The sequence below is a fragment of the Lissotriton helveticus genome, assembly GCF_964261635.1.
Source record: "Lissotriton helveticus chromosome 1_1 unlocalized genomic scaffold, aLisHel1.1 SUPER_1_unloc_1, whole genome shotgun sequence".
NCBI classification, from domain to species: Eukaryota; Metazoa; Chordata; class Amphibia; order Caudata; family Salamandridae; genus Lissotriton; species Lissotriton helveticus.
Window position 1 is genome coordinate 3,060,914 of NW_027611648.1, and position 16,680 is coordinate 3,077,593.

The following is a 16,680-nucleotide window of genomic DNA, read 5'->3' on the forward strand; positions in this document are numbered from 1 at the left end:
ACTTGTACAGTCCCCCGTCTGAGTTTGTGTGTATGTAATGTACAAATCTGCGTCATCCCTCTACACGTGTTTCCGTGTTACTCAACCTCTGTTAGCAGAAACTTAGCATAAAAGCAACCTGGAAAGAAAGAAATGGTAAAACAAAATCCGTAGACCATTAATGAACTTGAACTTTTAATTTAGCACAACAAACAAGGAATAATAACGGTAAACTGTAGAAAATGAAAGTCAAACAGAACATTCGCCCCCCCCCATTCTGGAACCTTCCAAAGTAGGGCAGGGTTACGGCTACGCCCAACCAACGGCAACCCATATAAGGCGGGCCCGGCCGCCAACTCTTGGTCAGGAAATCTTAACGTATGGGGGAGCCGGAGGAGAGGCAGGAGCCAGCAGCCCGGGCAGTTGTAGGTAGTCCCGCCACATGTCTCCTCAGCCAGCCGCAACGGGCCTGGATAGACTTAAGTAGTCCCGCCACATGTCCAGAGAAGAACGAGGCACCTCTTCCTTTTCCCTTCCGTAACAGCCGCAGCAGCTCTGGACGGCGGGATGTCCTGCACGTACCTCCACAACAATTTGTCCAAGTTGGGCTGGGAGGGAGAGGCGACGCGGACGAGCCTCTCCCACCTCCACCGATAGGAGGTCTCCCAGCCCCCGGCCCGACGCCGAACACCCCCAGTCAGGCGATGGTGCCAATACTTCCACAGCACCGAACACACCATGGTGGCACCCCAGTACTTGCGCAGCACCGAACGTGCAATGGTGGCCATATTTTCGGAACACCGAACCTGCAATGACTGCACTGATACTCGTGCCGCGCCGAATGCGCGCCACAGGTGGCCATACTCCCACAGCACTGAGCACAGGACTTGGGGAACACCGGATGTGGAGAGACCTTCATGCGGGGCGATGAAAAGGAGCGGCATGGAGTGCACCGGGAGAAGGAGACGATGCGGACGAGTCTCCCTCGCCCCCCCCCCCAGGTGGGGGCATCACAGCTGCACCCCAGCTGAATGTCCCGCTTTCACACAACAGGGACCTCTTCCTTTCACTCCGAAGGATCTCTCCCACTCTTGCAAACTCGACGAGAGTGGCCCCTGTAGGGCCTCAAAATGGCGTCTGGGTCCGCTGGAAGGCGGGCCCCGGCCACTAGAGTACTTTTGACCAGCAATATAACTCGAACATTTGCCCCCTGGAGCACGAGCCCCCATCTCCGACAGCATCTCCGCAGCCTTGACGATCCTACAAAGGTCCCCGGCGGAACCTTCGGCCTTTGCAGGCTTCCGGTAAGGGACGGCTGCCTTGATCGCCAACGAAACAAACATGACATTGCCACTCCTTCTGTTAGCATGAATTCTAGAACTGCCGAAAAGGACTCTGGTCCAAACTGCCAGTAATGGGAAACATTTCCCCCTGATGCTGCTTCCGGACTGAGCCGGCCCCGCCCAAAATGGCGCTGGTATCAATCGGAACTTACGAACACCTCGTGGTGTTCCTTCGCACTAATATAAACTTGATGTTCTGAGATTTTATATGATCCTTTGTACACTTGGCTAGAAAAGACAAGGAGAACTCACTCGACGAACAGTATGAAAGGATCCCCGTTACAAATGTTGATTACAAATGTACAATGTATTATATTTTTATAACTGATATAAACCTCATTTACGACGCACACGTACGGTATGCATATAGGAAATCTGATTACAACTATTATGATTATGCTTCTAAATTATGAAAATAAATGCCCCCGAACCCCCAGCCAATTAATAGACGTTTTAGTTTCTTACAAATGAATGAGTAAAACTTTCCGATGTTTTTATTGCTGCAAACGACACCCCCCACTGTACGCACTTTAGCCATTGCCACGACCGGCCAAATACGACCGCACCCTCATAATCCACATGCTGAAATGATTTTGCAAAATAAAGTTTTTGAAACTATGGACGGGTATTGCATGCTTTATTTTAAAAATGTGGGATCGGTGGGAAAGTTCTTTTCTGTGCACCCTACTCTGCTCTCTCTTTAAGGTTAAAAGAAGATGGTTGCCCAGCCCTGGAGGACGGATCGGATCGACAACACGACACTCCGCCTTCAAAGTACGCGACTGACCCATGAACTCTCGCGCAGAGGAAGACCTTGACTTCCAAGGATGGGTAAAACGAACGGTGTAAATGAGGGAATGTAAAAGGAGGGTGAAATGAAATAATGTAAATGTTATAAAGTACAACGTTCCAAAGTATCAGGGAACGGAGCTGACCCAAGAACCGAAGAACCTTAGAACGCCACAGCGTGGAAAGAGGTTTAAGGATCCCGATAGTGAGATACATCCTTTGACTAGATACCTCGCACTAAGCACCTCTGGTTTCCTTTTTACGTTTCCCCGCACACGACCTATATGGACACACTACCCCCCCTCGACTCCAGAAACCATATCCCCGGGGACCCTGCCCCGAGGAGGAAAGACGAGTAAGAGGTAAGTAAAGAACTTATGAATCCATGTATTTGAATATGCGCGAATGCTGTCTCCCCCACCCCCCCTTTTTTTCTCCTCCCTCTGCAGGTTACATCAGAGATTACAGCCGAGGTGTGGCGAAGATCTGAAGCCTTGCCATGTCTAATACACGAAGCGGACCAGCGCCGCAAGGTGGTGTCTAAGCACGCCTGCGAACTACTCACGTATCGAACAAACCCGAAAAATTAGCACAACCTGATAAAAAGTGATCACCCTTAAACCAGACCGGACGAATGAACCCATGTCACGTATGATGCGAAACTATGAGGAAATGTGTGTGTGTGACTGAGGCGTTGACCCAACTGGTCGAAGGACCGAGAATGCGAGAAAGTGCGACAAAATGGTACCTCCTTTCCTCTTTCCTTTTTCTCAAGGCACGTCCCCTCTACCCTGTCTAATGCTCAAACTGCATGATTACAAGATTCTAACGCAGACCCGTGAATGCCCTTTACTGTGTAATGCACTAAATAGCCTTTCTTGAATACACTGCCACCCTCTCTGTTGCACGTGTACTATTTAGCCTGCCGTTGCGCTCTCTCTCTCTCTCTCTCTCTCTCTCTCTCTCTCTCTCTCTCTCTCTCTCTCTCTCTCCCTCTCTCTCTCTCTCTCTCTCTCTCTCTCCCTCTATTTTTGCACTCCCACTCTTCCGAGTGATTAGCCCCGAAATTGGCAGACTGCCACCCCTAGCACACCACCTAATTGGCTTCAAATACCGTCAGTATTTGCACAAAAAACTTGTCTTTAATACAATCACCCTGAGGCCGCGTCATTACCTCTCCTTTTCCGCTAGAAGTCAATGAACCGAGGTTGGGCCGTAAGGAAAAGGACAGGTAAGACGACAGAGGTTCCCTAATCTGACCCGAAATAAGGGAACTACATGTCAACGGCTCCTATGGTATAAAACAAGGACCTCAGAATACGCGACCCTCCCCTCCCCGAATTGTCGCAATACCCAAACCGGAAAAATGATCACCCCTGTTACCTCCCCTGTATCAGCCGCCCAAAAACTGGAATTATGAAACTACCCCTCATTTCCGGTTGTGAGAGATGGGTCGATTTATGCCCTTACCACAAGTTTCCTATGTCCCTGGTTGTTTCCCATAAAACCCCTGTCCTTCCTAATTAAGTAATCGGGCTGTAAAAGGTTACGTAGGATCCAGAATGATGTTTTACAAGGTTAACAGACTAGTCCAAGGTAAAGAAATCATCGAGATAAACCCCGTAGTAGTTGAAAAGCAGGATGCATCGATAGAAAGGAAATGTTTAGCCATGATCGTCTCTCAGCAAAATACCTGTGTAGTACCATGTTGACGACTCACAGTACCCTTTGTAAATGTAAAACTCTAGAGAACGGCATATCTTTGCCAGGTTCGTCTCACGAAGGTGGGTCACCATCAGATGAACTGTCGTGACTGTAATAAATAATTGTAAAGGAAAGTCATAGTAAATCCAACAGGCCCGTCACCGGTCATTCATATGCCAGTTGTGAACACTAATATAACGGGCATTTTCATTCTTTGCCTGGAGCTGGGAGAGAAATAGACTTTTTGATTATCTTCATCTGCAAATTCTCTAAAGACTGTCTTTTCGAACTTGTTTAAGGGTACTGCTGTTGGAGGAGAGAAGGACCGGATGTGGGAGCACGAGGCCTGACTGCAGACTAAGGAACACCTGCGACATTAGCCAAGGCGAGACCACGACAGAAAAGAGCTGCAGGACGAGGCACTGTTTTCGACAACATGAGAAGAAAGGGTCGACCTGATGCCCCTGCTCGATGTCCAGTGTATGTCGACAAGTCCCCGCTCTCTGAATTCGGTCACACGCCCGCCTATTTGAAGTCTCTCGTTCCCCTAGTTTGTTCCTAATTTGGCCTTGCTCCATCCCCCTTTTCCTCTGACCTACCCTATGGACTGTTTTTGTACGCTCTTCTTCCATCTGAACTTTCTGACAATCACCTCAAAGGACACAGGGCGAAAAGGACCTTACCGACCAGAAACGCGAGGAAAGGGTCGTGCCCTGCAACGCAGAACTTAGAACAGAGCTGGACTTGTAGCTCCACCGCCGGTGCTCAACAGCGCCAACGAAAGGCAACAAAGAATGATGAGAACTCGTTAAACTTCGAACATTTGACATCCCCAATCGCCGTTTCTGCTAGACCTCATTTCTCTCCCAGCCGCCATTGTATTGATCATGCTCCAATCCGAACCTGATATATAATGTAAAAACCTGCCAGTACGAAATATACTTGCTGCTCTCGCTGTATTGCATTCCTATGACTTTCCTGCTAAACAAATTGAGCAAAGTTTATCAAATAGGCTCACCTCCTAAAAATTAGAAATGTTAAAATGTATTGTTTGCAACTCTTTTTCATCTAGGGTTCCTACCGTTTTCTTTCTCATGCCCACCACAATAGAACCGAGTAGAAAATGATCCAGCAAGATGTCTTGAATATGTTAAAGGGAGGACTGTTGAAAATTAGTACGTTTTGGTGAACATTATCTGCGCCATCTTGCCTCTTCCCCTGATGCCACACTTTTGTCGTGCGCGCCCGCCATTTTTTTAAGATGCCCCGATCAGAACGAACCCTTTTGCATGCCGCTGGCCCCTGACATAGCCCTTCGCCTTCACTAAGCCTGCACGCTGACCACCCCCTGCTTGCACCTGCCTTGAGTCATAAACCCCTCTTCGGCGCTGCTCTGCCCCAGGCCCTCATCCTGTTCCCAGCGCGACACCCCCCTGCTTCCCTTTCATGATCTCCGGCCCTTAGATGCAAACCCCCTTCTTCCCCGTGTGCCCGTTTTGTCTTCCCCGTTCCCAGGCCGACACCCAGCTCTGCCGATACCATTCCTTGCCCCTCCCCGTACAATAGAAAGTTTCCCCCATCAAAGGATCCCCGGGTTGATCAAAGCCCCCACTCCATGAGATCCGATCAAACCCCCCACATCCCGTGGATCGGCGGAATATCCCGCTGCGTGATACTCAGCACCTGTTGTGACTAGGGTGGGGACTTCAACTGTAAATGTGTGTGGGAACGGGCCCAAAGGGGAGTTCCGGGAATGTCTTTTCCATACATCAAAGCTTTAACATGAATGTGTAATCTACAATAAAGTCATAAAACAGTGTATAAGAGGCCAGGCCTCAGAAATGTATCCAGAGCACCTCAGAACGATACCTTCTGTCCGTTTCGTTGTGTTCTCCTCCGGAGAGAATAAAACCCTTGTTTCCTGCTTTCCAGTCTCCAGCGCCTGCCTCTTCATTGATTAAATAACTAGAGGGTCACAGAGGCAATACCGCCGGGCAAATATCGATTGTCCCCGACCCGACTCAGGTTTTTACACAGTCATGAAACGTACTGATCCAAATGCACCCCCAGTATATCGATTAGTGATTGACCTACGAGAGCTTAATAAGTGTATTATTCCGCAGTACCCAGTTGTCCCAGACATCTCTTCCCTATTAACGGCCATTGATTCCGAAGCCACGTTCTTCACTGTCATAGACCTCAAGAACGCATTTTTCAGTGTTCCTATTCATCCAGACAGCCAGTTCCTTTTCGGATTTTGTTTAAATGGAAGGAGCTATATGTTTACACGAGCTCCTCAAGGTTTCACAGAAAGTCCTAGTATTTACAGTCAAGCACTCAAGAGACAACTAGACAACGTTCACATGCCAACTGACACTGCCCTGCTCCAGTATGTCGATGATCTCCTGATCACAGCCCGTTCTGAACGTGCTTGCGAGCGGGCATCCCTTACAGTCTTGTATTTCCTAGCCGAGATGGGGCACAAGGTGTCCCCTTCTAAGCTTCAATTCTGTGTCCAGCAAGTGGTCTACTTAGGACACTTGCTGTCCAAGAGGGGTAGGCAGTTGACACCAGACCGTATCCAGTTAATAGCGAGTCTTCCTCAGCCCAAGACCCAGAAGGAGGTACGTGCTTTTATCGGCCTCACTTCTTACTGCAGACAATGGATTCCCCAGTATGCATTTCTAGCCAAACCACTGATACAGTTAACGACACAGGAGGCAGCCGTATCGACTGTCCTCCCTTGGACATCTGAACATACACTTAGTTTCAATGAGTTAAAGAAAGCTTTATGCCAAGCTCCAGTTCTAGCGACACCGAACTACAGTAAGCCTTTTACACTTTTCGTTACTGAACGTGAAGGTACAGCATTATCTGTTCTCACACAAGATCAAGCAGGACAATACAAGCCCTGTGCTTATTTTTCGAGCACATTAGATCCTGTAGCCCAGGCTCTGCCTGCGTGCCTCAAGTCAGTTGCAGCCACAGCACTAGCTATCAGACAAAGTGATTCCATAGTCTTAGGACATACCTTGACAGTACAAGTTCCCCATTCCGTGGAAGTTCTTTTAAACCGAACACAAACTCAGCACTTGACAATTGCACGTTTAACAGGTTATGAATTGACACTGTTCCAGCCACACATAGAAATCAGACGCTGCAACATCCTGAATCCTGCTACACTGTTACCATCAGTTAATTCAAATCCAGCCACACATGATTGCGTGGAAGTAGTTAACATTACGACAAAGCCAAGACAAGATCTGACAGATACTCCGTTACCAGACCCCGACCTGACACTTTATGTGGATGGTTCATGCCTGAGAACTAGTACAGGAGAACTAGTCGCCGCGTATGCAGTGACTACTGACACTGAAGTTATTGAAACACACCGTATTGATACCCTGTCCGCTCAAGCAGCAGAGCTAGTTGCTCTGACACAAGCCTGCATACACGCCAAGAACTTGAAAGTTAATGTTTACACAGATTCACGTTACGCATTTGGAGTTGTACACGACTTCGGAGTGCTCTGGCAGGAGAGAGGTTTCATGACTTCTCATGGAACCAAGATACAGCATGGTCTCCTTATTCAAGCTCTGTTAGATGCCATACACTTACCGACATCTATCGCTATCATGAAGTGCAAAGCACATACGAAAGTTACTGACCTTATTTCCCAAGGTAATGATCTAGCAGATCGCACAGCCAAGCTTACAGCACAGACTCCAGACATTCAAGTTAATCCGACACAGACACATACTCCAGATCCGACTACATGTATGACAGTTAAGGACCCTACACAAGATGTCATAGATATCCAGTTACATGCTACTCCCGATGAAATCAAGAAATGGTCCGAACAAGGAGGGGTCCAGACAGATCAAGGATGGTTAACGAAGGGTAGAGCCACATGGTTTCTCCCCGACTCTATGGTTCAAGTCATTATTAATACCGCACATAGTCCAGCACATTTAGGAGAAAAAGCTATGTTAGACAGTATCCAGAACATTTGGTTCAACAAGCATTTACGAGCTGCAGCCAAGCAGAAAGTCCGTACCTGTATGATATGTTGTCAGTTTAATCCAGGTAAAAGTGTCCCGGTGGAACAAGGTGGATTCCAGCCCCCTGACCACCCTTTTGAAGTCCTCCAGATGGATTATATTCAGATGGAGCGATGTCGAGGTTTCAAGTATGTCCTTGTAGTTGTATGCGCTTTGTCCAGGTGGACAGAAGCATATCCAGTCCCAGATTACACAGCCGCGACCACTGCCAAGCAGTTGGTTCGTGAGTTCTTCCCCCGTTATGGACTCCCTAGAGTCGTATATTCTGATAACGGCCAGCCATTCTCATCTGAACTCATGAAGCATGTTTCCCTGTTGTTAGGGTACCAGTGGAAGTTTCATTGTGTACGCCATCCTGAAGCAGCCGGTCTCGTAGAGAGACATAACCAGACTCTGAAAATCCGAATTGCAAAAGTGTGTAAAGAGAAAGGTGTGGACTGGCTAGTAGCTCTACCAGTCGCTTTATTTTATATGCGCATGGTTGCACATTCCAGATCAGGTCTGTCCCCGTATGAGGTCGTTTTCGGCCGCCCCCCTAACATGTGGGGTACTCCTAGACCCCGAAGTATTACCGATGTTTCAAGTAATATGCTGACAGATTACCTAGCTTCCTTGATGTCTGCCCTCAACTCATGTCGTTCACAGGTTGCCGCCGCATTTCCAGACAATACCGAGGTGGCACCGCATGAAATCGTTCCAGGATCCATGGTGATGGTCCGCAACTTTGACAGATCAAGTCCGCTGGAGCCCCGCTGGAAAGAGCCCCGACAAGTCCTCCTCACCACCCGTACAGCCGTGAAGTTGGAAGGACGCAAAGGCTGGGTGCACCTTTCTCATATTAAACTTTTTAATGGACTGAAACCCGTCTTAAAGAACATTTCCCAGGATTTGAAGGATTGCCAAAATATTGTTCTCAAGGACTGTCCCGCAAATGACATTGTTACTGCACCTCCCCTGTTAGAGAAAACTCCGCAACAGGAGTATAAACTAAAACTCCGGTCTAGTAAAATAAGTCAGTCAGTTTGATTGTCTAAGTCCTCCCCTAGGTGAAACGGTTAGACTGTTTCTGACATGTATAAAATAGACCCCCATAGTGAGAGAGTTAGTCAAAACTCAATCCGATGTATCGTTTTTCTATGTTTCATATTGTTTCTCAGCATTATGATTTCCTGCACCAGTTATGCATTTTTCTTGTATCTCCCAGTTCTTCATGTAAATAAGTCTGCTAATGCTACAGTAGAGCACACGTTTAGTGATCTGCCTCCTCATGAACTCTCTTACCGCCTCGCTATGCGAAATAACTCATTCATCCGCATGTTACATTACTCACACCAGTCCAGCAATACCACTAATTGTTGGGTGTGTGGTCGACTCCCCCCTTTCCAGACACCGAAGGGAGTTCTGCCACTTTTTCCTTATCCTTTTTCACATAATGGTTCGTGTGGAGCATGGTCCACGTTAACGTCATCCTCAACAGATATGTCTTTTCTTAACAGTACATGTTTTCCAGACAAGCAAGGTCTCCCCCACAGAACAGGTTTAGATCTAGAAAATGAAGTGTATAATTTAGGTAATTATTCTTCGAATTTCATGGTCCTGAATGTTCAGTCTGATACTACTCCAGACTTACCTGCTATTTCAGTACTACCAGTCAAAGGTGAATTATGTGTCCGTAATTATGGTTCTGTACATGTAGGACACAGTGATTGTACTACTATTGTCAAGTATAGTGACAGTGGGAAATCTATTTTCGAAGCTTCACGTCATTCTTATTTTATTTGTGGTCAAACTGCATATGTTCGTCTGCCCCTCGATTGGGAGGGAACCTGTTACATTGCCTTCCTACTGCCACCAGTTTTCCTAGCCCCACCTGATTATCATAGAAATACACATCTAGTACACATTAGACATAGAAGGGAGTCCCCAATTGTCGATTATACTGAAACTGCTCTAGAACAGTATACAGATTTCAATAGAGGTTTCTTTTTCTTTATAGGACCTATCCAGAATAGTAAGCTAATCCGTAGGTTAACCAGAACCCTTGAAGCTGTAGTAAATGAGACTGCCTCTGCTCTAGGTAACTTAACTGAAGAGCAATCTGCTATGAGATTTGTCGTTTTACAGAATCGTCTCGTCCTTGACGTCATACTGGCCGATAGGGGCGGGGCCTGTAGAGTCATCGGATCTAGTTGCTGCATTTTCATTCCAAATAACGCGCCGTCTGTTTATTCAGCTATAACCAGACTCCATAAAATTGCCCATCTGTTACATCAAGATCCAGGCACCTGGACATGGTCCGGTTGGTTCTGGAATATAATTTCCGCATGGGGATGGAAAATATTGTCCTTCCTAGGTATTGCAGTAGCGATCATATTCAGCTGCTGTCTCTGTATACAATGTGGCCCTGCGATTTGCGGCATTTGTGCTACCTCTTGTATTCCTAGTCCCAAGCCCCTTTCTAAATCCCGTTCCAGGATAATTCGAGACGAGCAAATGATACTGTATGAAATGATAGATGGTATCATGAATATTGATGTTTCCTGATGGAAACGTAGTGACAAGGAGGGAATGTGGAAAAGTAAATTTTGCCATGTTCTGTGTCCCTACGTGTCATCCATCATATGTTATATGTGCATGATTAAATATGCATATGCATTCCCCATGTCCGATTAATGACGCAATTACAGTTGTGTCCACCTCTAGTATGCCAGTTTCCAGTCCTCGTGAATACTACGAATATCAGGCCTATGTAAAGCTACGTTGCCACGTTTCTCAGTGTGCACGTTATTCTATTATAAAGTCCCCGTTTCTAGGCCTCAAAAGGGCCCGGACACCAGATTCAGCTCCTGTCTCCAGAAGCCTCGCTGAGGAGCGATACAGCCCCCACCTGTATCCTCGACCCTTCACTTACTTCCTGCCTCGCAGTGCCCGGTCCAGCCTGGCTCAGCCTCTGAGTCTGCCAAGAATATGTTATGATTCCAGTTATCAGTTCAGTCCTCCTTCTCTGCATTCCTAAACTACTGAATCGCATCAATAGTTTCCGTCATTGTCTAGCCTTCACGTCTCCACGTTAGAGAAATACTGCATTTAATGGTCATTTCATATTCTTCATCACGCACTACATGTAGAATAATGCATGGTCCAGTCTTAGAATCAAGTTAGCCTTTCCCCTCCTAACTTCTAGTTTATATCAACATGTTCTCTAAACATCAGATACTAGATACTGTTTAGGTACATGTCGCCCTGACTCTCCAGACTTCAGTCTCTGCTCCTAGCACAGAGTTCATAGCCCCCAGCTTCTCCTAGTGATACGTCATTGCTAGTTTGCGCGCACCATCAGGTTAGAGGTCCCGGCTCCTTAGGTAGCCCCCTCCATGGTTTCCGCCCCATTCATGACATATTCTGTTACGTTTGCACCACATGTCTATGTATACGCCCAGTTACACCTACTTTCACCCTTATCTTTCGCGACTGCTACGCGTCACACCTTCTGCTCCACCCACTGCTACGCCTATTGCAATGTAATGCTATGTGTTTGCGTTATGTATATATGCTCATGCACTGTTATTAAAAAAGTCATCCTTTCCCTTGTCCCGATCCTGACACCAGCAGCGCTGCTGGGCCCTGCCATCCTATTCCTATGCAGGTTGTCCTGTTCCTGTCCTTTATGCTGAAATAAACCTGCAAAACTCCTACTACCTCGAATTTTGACTCTTATTTATTGAGCTATCTGTTATTCATTTATACATTCAAAAATAGGGTATTTATTTATTTACCACACAGTCGCTAGGTAGATTAATATTGAAATCTCCACAAATCAATAACGGTAAAGACCAAAGCGAGAGTTTATTGGAGACATCATTAAAAACAGTCGGGTCATCTATATTGCTCCCATATATGGCACATATCGTTATCTTCTGCCCCGTCTAGCCTGACATTCAGTGATTACCCATCTGCCAAATTTGTCACTCTTACTGCGGGGGAAAGTGTATCCTGTGCTCTTGGCTAAAATTGCAACACCCCGGACCCGAGCCCCTTGCGTTGTTGCACAAATCAGTTTACAGCCAAGTGATCTTAGAAGATATGTTTGGGAGCCCTCAATGTGGGTCTCCTGTAGACATGCCTAGCAAAAAGGGGACTCAGTTGTTCCTAAGACAAGAGTGCTACGGTCAAGGAAGGAAAGAGGTAGATAAGAGGGTAGTGCTCAGTGGAGGACAACCCTGGGCATCCCATTAGTTGGAATGAATGGCCTCACACACTCTTGCAAGTGTCATGCTTCATCATTGGCCGTTGCTCCTCGTTGGACAGGCGGTGCAATGTCCAACGGGCTCACCTCTAGGAGGGGCTCTTTACCGGAGATCTTTTTTCCAACAGCCTGTGGGTGAAGTGCAAGTGAGGGGCCAGATAAGACGTGAATAGTGCAGGTGGGTGTGTTAAAATATAGCAAGGGATACCGGAGAGCAATTTATTCTGGTGGTTCCCATGCTATAAGTAAAACCAGTGGGTAGCCTATGATCGCCAGAAGTTAGGTTCTGTATCACGATCTAGGACTACAGGGCGTTCTGTGAGGTCGACATGTTTCTCGCTTCTGCAATTTTTGCTGCGATTCTTCAGGACCTAATTGAATTATTAATACATCTATCACATGGAAAGACCTCTAGGAGTGTCAATCTCTAAACATCATTGTTAGTTAATGTTGTACTACCTGGTTGATACTGCTCTTGCCTACAGGTCAAGGAGTACAGGTGTCAACAGTACCCGGTAGGTGTGACTTCAAGGGAGAGAGCCAATAGGGGTTTAATGGTTCTCAGAGCCTTGGTCCAAGCTCTTGTGCCTACCCATCACTATCCGGATCCCGGTAGTGATGGGTAGGCACAAGAGCTTGGACCAAGGCTCTGAGAACCATTAAACCCCTATTGGCTCTCTCCCTTGAAGTCACACCTACCGGGTACTGTTGACACCTGTACTCCTTGACCTGTAGGCAAGAGCAGTATCAACCAGGTAGTACAACATTAACTAACAATGATGTTTAGAGATTGACACTCCTAGAGGTCTTTCCATGTGATAGATGTATTAATAATTCAATTAGGTCCTGAAGAATCGCAGCAAAAATTGCAGAAGCGAGAAACATGTCGACCTCACAGAACGCCCTGTAGTCCTAGATCGTGATACAGAACCTAACTTCTGGCGATCATAGGCTACCCACTGGTTTTACTTATAGCATGGGAACCACCAGAATAAATTGCTCTCCGGTATCCCTTGCTATATTTTAACACACCCACCTGCACTATTCACGTCTTATCTGGCCCCTCACTTGCACTTCACCCACAGGCTGTTGGAAAAAAGATCTCCGGTAAAGAGCCCCTCCTAGAGGTGAGCCCGTTGGACATTGCACCGCCTGTCCAACGAGGAGCAACGGCCAATGATGAAGCATGACACTTGCAAGAGTGTGTGAGGCCATTCATTCCAACTAATGGGATGCCCAGGGTTGTCCTCCACTGAGCACTACCCTCTTATCTACCTCTTTCCTTCCTTGACCGTAGCACTCTTGTCTTAGGAACAACTGAGTCCCCTTTTTGCTAGGCATTGCTATTCTGGGCTCTGACTCAGGTTGGACCTTCCATTCTAAATTCTTGGAATGGTAAATTGAGCCTAAGGGTCAACATTTGATCCCAACCTCGTTACCCCCCTTTTGTTATACATCTCCTGTAGACAAACAACATTGGCGCCCATAGATTGCAAACCGATAGCTAAATTTTGCCGTTGTTTTACATAATTTATGCCGCATATATTTAAAGATAAAACCCTTAGTGCCCCCATTTTTTATTTTCCTTTTTTTCCCTCGTTTTGCTTACTCGGGTTTAGCCCCGACCTAACCTTGTGCCATTTTCTGAAGGTTCCTACAAACCAGATAGCCCAGTTTTTCTTGCGCTTATGTCTCCTTGTGTTGAATACTTGCCTGACCTGTATCAGTTACCCCCCTCCACCACTCACCCCCCACCAAAACTGGAGGTTACCTGGCCAGCCAGGGCCAGGTGTGTGACGTATGTCATACATTACCCCAGTAAGTCCGCTGAGACCACCCCCTAGAAAATATTTATAGAAACTCCAACCAAAAAAAAAAAACACTACACAAACATAGCACACAGCAGCCCCTGCAAGCCCATGAACCTTGCCAAACATACCTGGACTCAGAGCTTTTTGCCCCCCTTACTTATGTCCCAGAAGTTCCTCCAAATACTTTTTGGCTTGTATTTCAGATATGAAGCTGCGACTGTTCCCTTGATGAACAATTTTCAGCCTTGCAGGATTCTGCAGATATAAAAAAATATCTGTAGCCCTGAATTTTTGAAAAGGGTCAAAAAGTTGTCTGAGCCTCCACCTGCGCTCGACAGTGGCATGTGCAAAATCAGGCCGGGTGAAAAAAGAAACTCCCTCATGTACTTTCTTATGTGTTGGTCTTGCGAGATCATACAATGCTTGCCTCCGTAAAAAGTTGCCAAAAAAGAGCAGCAGCCCGGGGTGTGGCTGCGTTGAGGGATTACGTTTCACAGGCGTTAGACGGAATCTGTGTGCTCTCTGGATTTCCTTGTCCCAGTCCCATGATTGTAGCTCGGGGAATGCGCCCTTAAGAAAAGAGACCATTAATTTCCTTGGATCGTCCTTTTCGACACCCTCCGAAATTCCCAGGAAGCGCAGATTATTCCGCCTTTGCCGGTTTTCCTGCTCCTCCAGCTTCCACAGATCTTCTTTGATCGCCGCCTCATGCTCCTCTGTTTTGGTTTTGAGTGAGGTAACATCCTTCTCCAATTGCTCAGTTCTATCTTCTACTGCTGTCATACGGTCAGCAATTTCAGCACAGGTTTGACCTACTTTCCTCACTGCACCTTGTAGTTTCTTAGCTGCCAGATGAGATCTACGGCTATCTGCTTTAACTTCGGCTTGAAAAATTTTAATAGATTGCAAAATGTCAATTAAAGCAGGTTCGTCCTTTCGGCCCCCCCCCCCCCGGCGGAGCCCGTATGGATAGCAGTTTGATTGCCTCCTGAGATTACAGAGGCGTTAGCACATATAGTTAAAGATGTATCATTATAATCCCATTTGAGCTCAGTATCCTCCTTCTCTGAGAGCTCATTTACCCTTTTGTGATGGTCTCTCATTTTCTTCTTTTGGATTTTTTTAGAGCGGTGTTTATGGCTTTGTACTTCTGCTTTAGAACTGTTGCTCCATTGCTTTCCTCTTCTCCACTCGACAGAGAGATGCTCACATCTGATAACTCGGATTTGTCTGTAAGAGAATAGAATTGATCCTAATTATCCGGGGATCTTGGCTTGAAAGCCTGCGGGGTGGTATCAAAGTCCAGAGGTGATAAGGCTGCTACAGAGCCGTCTATCCCCATAATATTAGGAGTTTCATGTGTATGAACACTGATATTTTTGCCATTCTTGACCCTGTTATTGTCCAAAGGAGTGCTTATTAACTGAATGTGAGGTACAGATCCACTTGTGATAGCCGGGGTGGGAGTGGGGGTGAGGGGGGGGGGGTTAGAGCATGGTGGGGCTTTAAGCAAATGAGCATCGGGTGGTCCTGTAGTAGTGTGCTCTGTAGTTTCGCCTACCTTTGGGACAGGCAACGCAGCAGTTACATCTGGACACCCTCCCTCCATTTTCGGGTCACGTTCCCTCCTCCGTCGTGGCTGCCTTAGCACTAAAGCTGCTAGTACTCAGCGATTGTGACCACAATCATTCTCCTTTGAGATGAGGGTTAGTGTCTTTTTCACAGAGAAATTGTTTGCAGTTTCACTCCCCGGGGCTTTTCTCAGGACTTTCACCTCCGTCTTTTTTTCCTCCGTTTTTATCACCCCCGCATCTACCCTTAGGCCCAGTTTGCTCTGGCTTCCTTTGGCGTAATGCCGTCATGGTAGTGTTTCCCTGTATGGTATTAACATTGCTTTTGATTTTTGCGGTGCGGCCCCCCTTGTTAGCCATTCTTACTTGAGTGTCCTGAATGATAGATAAGATCTGTAATGAGGAGCGCTGGTGCAGAGCAAGGGTTGCTGGTTCTTCAATGCTGACTCTCCGCTATGTGCTCTTTGCTGCTCGGGACACTGCCGCCAGATTTGCCGTGCCTTGACGATCACTACAGCGCTGGTGCAGGGAGAGGGTTGCTGGCTCTCTAATGCTGCCGATCTTGCCTCTCCTCACTGTATACTTTGATGCTTGGGGTACCGCCGCCCGATTTGCCGCTCGTTGACAGCCCCTACAGCTCTTCTAATTACAGGAGAAGCGTTTCTGGAAGCATTATTCACCGTCGGCAAGTGGCGACATCTCCTTTGCCCTCCTCCGCTCTTCAGCTGTATTCTCCGGTCTCGCTCGTCAGACCGTGGGTTGCGCAGGACTGAGTAGATCCGGGATGCCTGAACCCGTACGTCAACCTTGCGGCTGGGAGGATGTCTCTGCCCCGACTGATGCCACCAGAACAGGTACAAAAGTAAACGCTTGGCTTGGAGTTTAGAATGGAACATTTGCTGCATGTTTGTGGTAGCTTTCGGGAGGTTTAGAGTTTCTTTACGACCTTGTTTTGTCTTTCGCGAGGGGGTGCTCAGCGGAGCATCATGAAGGTGCTGCTAGCCGATCGAAATCTTGCCTCCCCAGTCTGTATTCTTACACTTTCACCAAGCACTCTGGCACTGCTGTTGCACTGTTGTAGTGACTCATTCATCAGTGTGTAGTAATCCATTCACTGCATTAAAACACTAAGGGGCAGATTTTCAATAACTGGCGCATCCCCAGGGATATGCAAAT

At 47.1% G+C, this 16,680-nt stretch overlaps 1 long non-coding RNA gene across 1 annotated transcript in view; it reads left to right on the forward strand.

Annotated features, from left to right (window-relative positions):
* Positions 1-16,680, forward strand: part of LOC144805407 (uncharacterized) — a 288,842-nt gene that overhangs the window by 212,849 nt on the left and 59,313 nt on the right. The gene's annotated exons all lie outside the window — the stretch shown is intronic.